A 7,289-nucleotide genomic window follows, 5' to 3' on the forward strand; every position below is an offset into this window, starting at 1 on the left:
CCAATTTTCTCGCTATGTTCTGTGATATCTGTCTTTCTCATAAAGTCCTTAGCGTCCATCTGTGCCATTCTAGTTTTGAAAGAACTATTTTCTTCAGTGAGCTTTTGAATCTCCTTTTCCATTTGGCTAATTCTGCTTTTGAAAGCATTCTTCTCCTCATTGGCTTTTTGAACCTCTTTTGCCGATTGAGTTAGGCTAGTTTTCAAGGTGTTAATTTCTTCAACATTTTTTTGGTTCTCCTTTAGCAGGGAGCTGATCTGCTTTTAATGCTTCTCTTTCATCCCTCTCATTTCTCTTTCCAGTTTTTCCTCCACCTCTCTAACTTGATTTTCAAAATTCTTTTTGAGCTCTTCCATGGCCTGAGCCCCTAGGGTGGGCTGGGACACAGAATCCTTGATTTCTGTGTCTTTGTCTGATGGTAAGCATTGTTCTTCCTCATCATAAAGGAAGGGAGGAAATGTCTGTTCTCCAAGGAAGTAGCCATCAATAGTTTTATTTCTTTTCCCTTTTCTGGGCATTCTCCCCAGCCAGTGACTTGACCTCTGAATATTCTCCTCACACCCACCTCACCTCCTGGTCCTCCCAGCCAGCGTTTGGGGACTGGGATTCAAATGCTACTTCCTGCCTTAGGGCTTTTGGCAGGGGCAGGGCTGCTATTCAGTGTGAGAATTAAGTTCAGATGGTCAGGTCGGGGCAGGGCCGCCTCTCAGGCTCAGTTCCCTCAGGGGGTTTATGCACAGACCTTCCACAATGGATCCAGGCTCCCACCTGCTTGGGCAGCCCCTGTCTGCACCCGCCTCTCAGCTTCTATCTCCCGGGGGGCCCGAGCCATGGGGGCACCCCACTCCCCTCTCGACCTGCCAAAGAGACTCTCTCACGGACCCCCGTCACCTGTAGGTGGTGGGGCTTGTGCCGCTGCTGGAGATCCCGTCCCTGAAGCCTGCTCGGATCTGTACCTCTCAGAGCCGCGGCCGCCGCAGGTCTGGGCTGGGTTCCGCGTCTGCAGCGCTACGAACTTTTTGCGAGAGGTTTGCAGGTCCCTCTGTGGGTGGAGGGACCCGCGTGGCCGCTGGAGATCCCGTCCCCGTAGCCCTCTCGGATCTTTTCCTCACGGTGTCGCGGCCGCTGCAGGGCTGCACTCAGCTCCCAGTCCTTGCGCCAAGTCCACAGCGCGAAGGACCCCCCGCGAGAGGTTTACAGGTCTCTCCAGAACAGAAATCTCCCTCGCTCCAATATTTCGTGGCCTCTGGGTGCAGAATTCACCGTGACATGGTCCCCTTTAGCCGTTCTGTGGGTTGTGGGTTCAGAGCTATGTGTATGTGTGTCTTTCTCCTCCGCCATCTTGGCTCCGCCCCCCTAGAATTAATTCTTAAAAGAATTCAGAAAAACTATCCACTAGATTCTCTAAGTCATTTCCTGCTATCTCGCAGCCTTTGATGACGATGGAATTAGGTAAGTTCTAGAGGGAATGAAGAGTTAGAAATGAAAAGAACCAGTAATATATAAATGATACTAAGTGAGACAGACAAAGTAACTTGCTTATGACACTCAAATGTTGGCTCTGTTCTTTGCTGAGAAATCAAAGCTGTATTGTTGGAGTATTTGTGTGATCAATTGCTCTAGGTTCCAGTTCTCAGGTGGGAATGCAGCAGTGTCTTGCCAAACTGTCTGTAATTCTGCACATCAGCTGAAGAAAGGGAATCGTTCAATCATTATAAAAAAGTCTCTTGCTACATATGTGAGGTGTTTGGGTAGAGATGAAGGATTAGACAGTGTACAGCCTATGAAATCCTGTACAAGCTTATATATTGAAGTGTGGTGTCTAAAAGACTGTGGAGAATTTGAAATTGATGATGCCACTTCAATTTTATTGGGGGAAAAAGTCATCATTTTTTACCTAGATGTAAATGTGAACAATTAATCAGGCAAGGCATCATGTTCTGTCATAACAGCATCCTGAAAACTCTGGCAGAACTTCTTCTTTAGTAAAGTACTGGGTCTGCCTTAGTTTAAACATTCACTCTTTCTTTAGCTCATTGTGTTCCTAAAAGTCAGAAACAAGCATTTACAACATAATTTTGAGATGCTTTCACTTTTGTGTTGTGTGGTTTGCTAACTCTGCGAGTTCATGAACACATGGGTGTATAGTAACTGCACATATGTATGTGTTTATATATACATATATGTATATAAACACATACATATTTATGTATACACGTACACCCACTTTGCAATGAACTGGTTGCTCTTCACTCCTATGGGCAAAGGCAATTGTGGTAAAGAGTCCTCATAGTTTCTTCCTCCATTTTATCTGATAAACAGACAAGTTGCCCAGGGCATCTCTCAATATCTTTGTATGGATTAGCTTTTCATCAGTCAGCTAACGTTTTAGTCCCTGGACAGATGAAAACCATCTTTTCCTTCTCTTTTTCAGATGTAAACATTTGGTAGTATCCACTACACAAGTCTAAGATTGAAAATCCTTGGATAGGTAGTGGACATTTCAGGGCATCTTATACCTGGTCATAGTATATTGGTCTACTTTAGTTCTCTTATTAAAAGTTCAGGAATCTACCCACAAACTGTATATTTCCATATTTTAGGCATCATCACTATGTGTGATACAAAAGGGCTACAGGATCCTGTGATAATTTCTTTGAGATGACTTCTAAGATCTTGCAAGAGATACAAAGGAATTTCCCCTAGATCTTTTGCTGAGTGGTGAGGAATTAGTGAGCTGGATTCTACTGGTTTTATCTCAAGCACATCCCACATCCATTCATGCAATAAGAACACACCTGTTTCCTTGCTGAGTTCTAGCCTCAATGTGTCCTACCACTTTTGTGGAGCCATTGAATCCAGTTACTAGGGTATGACTGCTGTAGTCTGTGCATGCTATAGTTTTTTGAAGTGACAAGAGAGAGTTGGATGAATCAGGTGGACACCAAAGGTGGAAAGCAGCTGTAAAAAGGGCTCTCCACCCCTCACATCAGAAGTACTAGTTTTCCTTGAAAACTCCTACACTCATGCTTTTTAGCCCCTACATCCATGCTTCTTAGGATGATGTTTTTAGTGATATTGTCAGACACTTACAATGAGGACAAAAAGTTATGTTATTTAACTAGAATAGGCTACAAACCAAGATTAAAGAAGAGGGAGAGTCAATGTGACTTTTTGTGCACTCATGATTGTGAACTCAATGCAAGCCCCTGAGGCTAAGATGTAACAAACCATGGATTGATTCTCTGCTATTTGTGCTAATTTTGGCCTAACAATTAACACCAAGAAAACAAAGGTTTTCCACCAGCCAGCACCACACCGTAAATCCATGGAATCATTAGTTACAGCAAATGGAAACATTTTGAGGGCTGTGGATAAGTTCACTTATGTTATAGTTTCCATGAATATCCACACAGATGATGAGGTTAGCACATGCATTGCCAGAACTAGCTTACTTAGCTTTTGAGAGGTTGTGAAGGAAAGTATAGGAGGGAAGATGTATTAAACTGAATTTCTACAGAGCAGTTGTACAGATCTCATTGTATGGCTGAGAAACCTATACAGTATACCACCACCCTGCCAGTAAACTGAGTTGCTTCCATCTAAATTGTCTTAAAAATATTCTAAAAATCACGTGGCAAGATAAGGTACTAAACACCAAGTCTCTTTCTCGAGCTGAATTGTCAAGCATTCAAACTCTATTGCAGAAACTGAAACTCCAATGGTCTGGCCATATAACCTGAATGCCTAACATATGCTTGCCTAAAAGACTATTTACAGAGAACTCACACAAGGCAAGCACTCACATCGAAGTTAAAAGTGGTTAGAAAGATACTCTCAAGGTCTCTCTTAAGAACTTTGTAATCTGTTGTGATATGAAACTTCCAATATGATGTGTGCACATCAAAGAAGGCACTGTGTTCTATGAACAAAGCAGGATTGCAGTAGCTCAAAAGAAACATGAAATGTGCAAATTGAAAGAAACCTCCACTCCAAATGTTCATATTCACTATTTGTTCCAGACTTGTGTATGAGTTCCTGAGCTCTGATTGGTCTGATCAGCCAAGATCAGACACGCTGTACCTTAATCCCAGCATAGTGACATCATATTGATCCCCTTTGAGAATGAAGCATAACCAAGAGGGTGTCCCCAAAGTCAAATTACAAAGAAACAAGCTCAGAAGGTGAACAGTTATTGGTCCTGTGATGTTCATTGGAAACTCTTGTCTCTATTTTAAGAGATAAACATAGAAAGAAAAAGAAAGAGAGAGAGAGATAGCTAGATAGACAGACAGACAGACAGACAGACAGACAGACAGACAGACAGACAGACAGACAGATAGATAGATAGATAGATAGATAGATAGATAGATAGATAGATAGATAGATAGATAGATAGATAGATGGGTGGATGTAGATAGATCTACACAGTTTCGGGATTATAAAAGTATACAGGTCGAAGGTCCCAGCTTATCATTTGCAGTAACCTGCTAGGGTTTTAAAAAGTCTAGAATTCATTTCAATCAGTGCTGACACTCCAGTGAGGGTTGGGGGGTCTGAACACACCAGAGTCATAATATCTACTTTTCTGTTGACACCAACAACTTCCTTAAGAAGTTTTAGACTAATTTGGACAAATCACATGTATGAATATTCTTCATGACTCAAACTTCCTTCAAAGATATTTTACCCCAATATTCATCATTATCCATTGTTCAAGATAATATTGCAGTCCATCTTCTCAATTTTTATCATCCCTTCTGTGTGAGGTCCTATGAATCCAGGTAGAACAGATTTGTAAAAAATTGATGATAAGCTCAGTGTCACTGTGCTCAGGTTGTTCCCTGGACTAATTCTGATTTCCTAAAGCTGGATCAAAATATTTAACTTCCTCATGACTAATGCTTCATGTCTTTGCTAGTACAGCTGCAAAAATATTGCCTTCTAATCTATTTATGTATTTATATTTTTTTAATGTGAATTTGTTATTCTGTTTAGTAGCTGATGGAAGTGTTCTTATGCCTGGCTTTTGAACCCTACATTCCCTTGGTTCTTTACCTGTCCAAGGACAGTCTATCTCTCACACTGTTGTCTTGGATTCTGTACTCGCAGCTCAGCACTACTGATCTTGTGGTCCTGCTTTGCTTCCACGGTCCTCACATGAGTAGGCCTGGAGCCTTCTGATACAGCCCTGTGAAATATATTGATCCTTGAGGTTTAGGAGGACCTGTCTCAACTGAGACGTTGTTGGCAATGGTTTCATTTCTGTATAGATCTGATGACATCAAATACATGAGGGTCATATTTCAAGACTTAGCTCAATCTCTGCAGTGAAAGTTTTTTTTTTTTCTTTTTCAGACATCATAGCACCTATAAGTTGAAAATAATTCTATATCTATCAGTCTCTGTACTCACTGCTCCACCCTGAGGAGAAACTCCATAGGCAAAATTAGCTAGGGGTCTTCTAATTTGCCACTCTCAAATATCTCGGGTAACATTTATAAACATCCATGCTGAATATCATCTAACCTTGCTCTGTGAGCTTATTCATGGCCATGCAACTTCACTCCTTAAGCTGTCTTTCAGTCTTGTTCCTTTATCTAGCTCAGGGACCTTCCTATGCATTCTTACTTATCCATTCCAAGTCTCTTACAATTGTTCTCCTAGGGCATATGGCTCATGTTCAGAGAAAGTAACAATTAGGAGGCTTATGGCATCTGTCTACAACAGAGGTATGGCCTGAACTTGACTCATAGATGAAAAGGAATTCCTGAATTTAATTGTGACATAAAGTATCTCTATAGAAATATCTCTTTTAATTAGAAAAACTTCTATCTCTTAAAGAGATTCCTTATCCTTAGCAGTTGGACAAGTATGAAATTCTCCAAAATGACTTCCCATTGTCAATTCTTCAGGCATATCCCTGAGGTCAAAATCATCAAGCAAGACCAGAAAAACTTCCTGATTTGCCTTAATTATATAATCTCCCAATCTTTTCACTTGGCTGCCAAATATCCTGATTCTTAATGTTTGCTTCTAATTTTAAGAAACCTCTTTATTTTTCAACTACAAAAGAAAGAGAGTAGTACTCAGTTATCTCATCTCCCATCTTTTTTAGAGATTACTTCACATGTGTCAACATTAATATAGAAATATTAGTATAATTAGAAAATGTGCAGAATTACAGCAACAATGAGTTATTGGGTATATTAGTTGATTGGGTAAATGTATATAGGGTTACTATATATATATAAATATAATTATATTTTGTATATATATATATATATATACAGTAGTCTTGTTTATGTTTATATATACTCATATAAATATATTTATATGTATGCATATGTGTATACTTTTATAAACATACATATATGTATATATATATATATATTAGTATATACAAATATATTTTAAAAATATAACAGTATTGTGGAAGACTGCACTATTTCAAGTCATGAAAATAATGCCAAAGTCTTTGTCATATATTACCATATAACAATTAATAATACATATAGTAGTATTCAGACTTTTAAGAAATACAATAACAAATTCAGCATTTGAACAGTAATATTTTCATAAACCAAACAACTTAAGATAAGCTAGGTTCAACTCCACCTACAAAAAAGGAAAGAAAACAAAAATAAAAATTAAATTTTAAAAATTCCAACATATGACCAGGAAGAAATTAAATTATGTGTTAATATAAAGAAAAACTGCTTATTATGAAAAAAGAAAAATGCAAAGTGCTTTCCTTTTCTGAGACAGAATTAATCACAAAAACCCACCTGAAACTTTCTGAGTCAAAGAAGTTTCCCAGCTCCTCAAACTGCTTGCCTGAGACAGCATCCATTCAGGTGCAATGGTTTGGAAAGAAATGGGGCAAAAGAGATGACCTTAGGATTTATCAACACAATTCCAAGAAAACAAAAGTATAAACAAACTCAATAAAAGCCTGAATGATCTGAGATAAAAAGGTATACTAAAACGAACAAACAAACAAAAACACCAACGAAAAGCAAACTAATAACACCAATATCAAACAATTTGTTTGCTTTTGTGAAAAATGCTGAAGAAGCAGAGGACAGCAGAATAAAAGGACCCAATTCTTTTTGAAAAACTACCCACAAATCACAAATTTGTGGAAAATTAAATGACCAGAAACTATAATTAGAGTCTGGATTTGGGGCTTGAGATTCACAAGTAATCTTTATTCAATTATTTGAGGATAAGAAATGAACCTTTTATTTATTATTGTTGTTATTGTTTGTTCTTGGTTTATGAAGAGA

The 7,289-nt window shown here is 38.8% G+C and overlaps 1 pseudogene; it reads left to right on the forward strand.

Annotated features, from left to right (window-relative positions):
- The first annotated feature begins 1,269 nt into the window (after positions 1-1,269).
- On the forward strand, positions 1,270-1,986 carry LOC140502293 (DNA replication complex GINS protein PSF1-like; annotated as a pseudogene).
- Positions 1,987-7,289: the final 5,303 nt, after the last annotated feature.

Source organism: Notamacropus eugenii, chromosome 4 (genome assembly GCF_028372415.1).
Source record: "Notamacropus eugenii isolate mMacEug1 chromosome 4, mMacEug1.pri_v2, whole genome shotgun sequence".
Taxonomy (NCBI): domain Eukaryota; kingdom Metazoa; phylum Chordata; class Mammalia; order Diprotodontia; family Macropodidae; genus Notamacropus; species Notamacropus eugenii.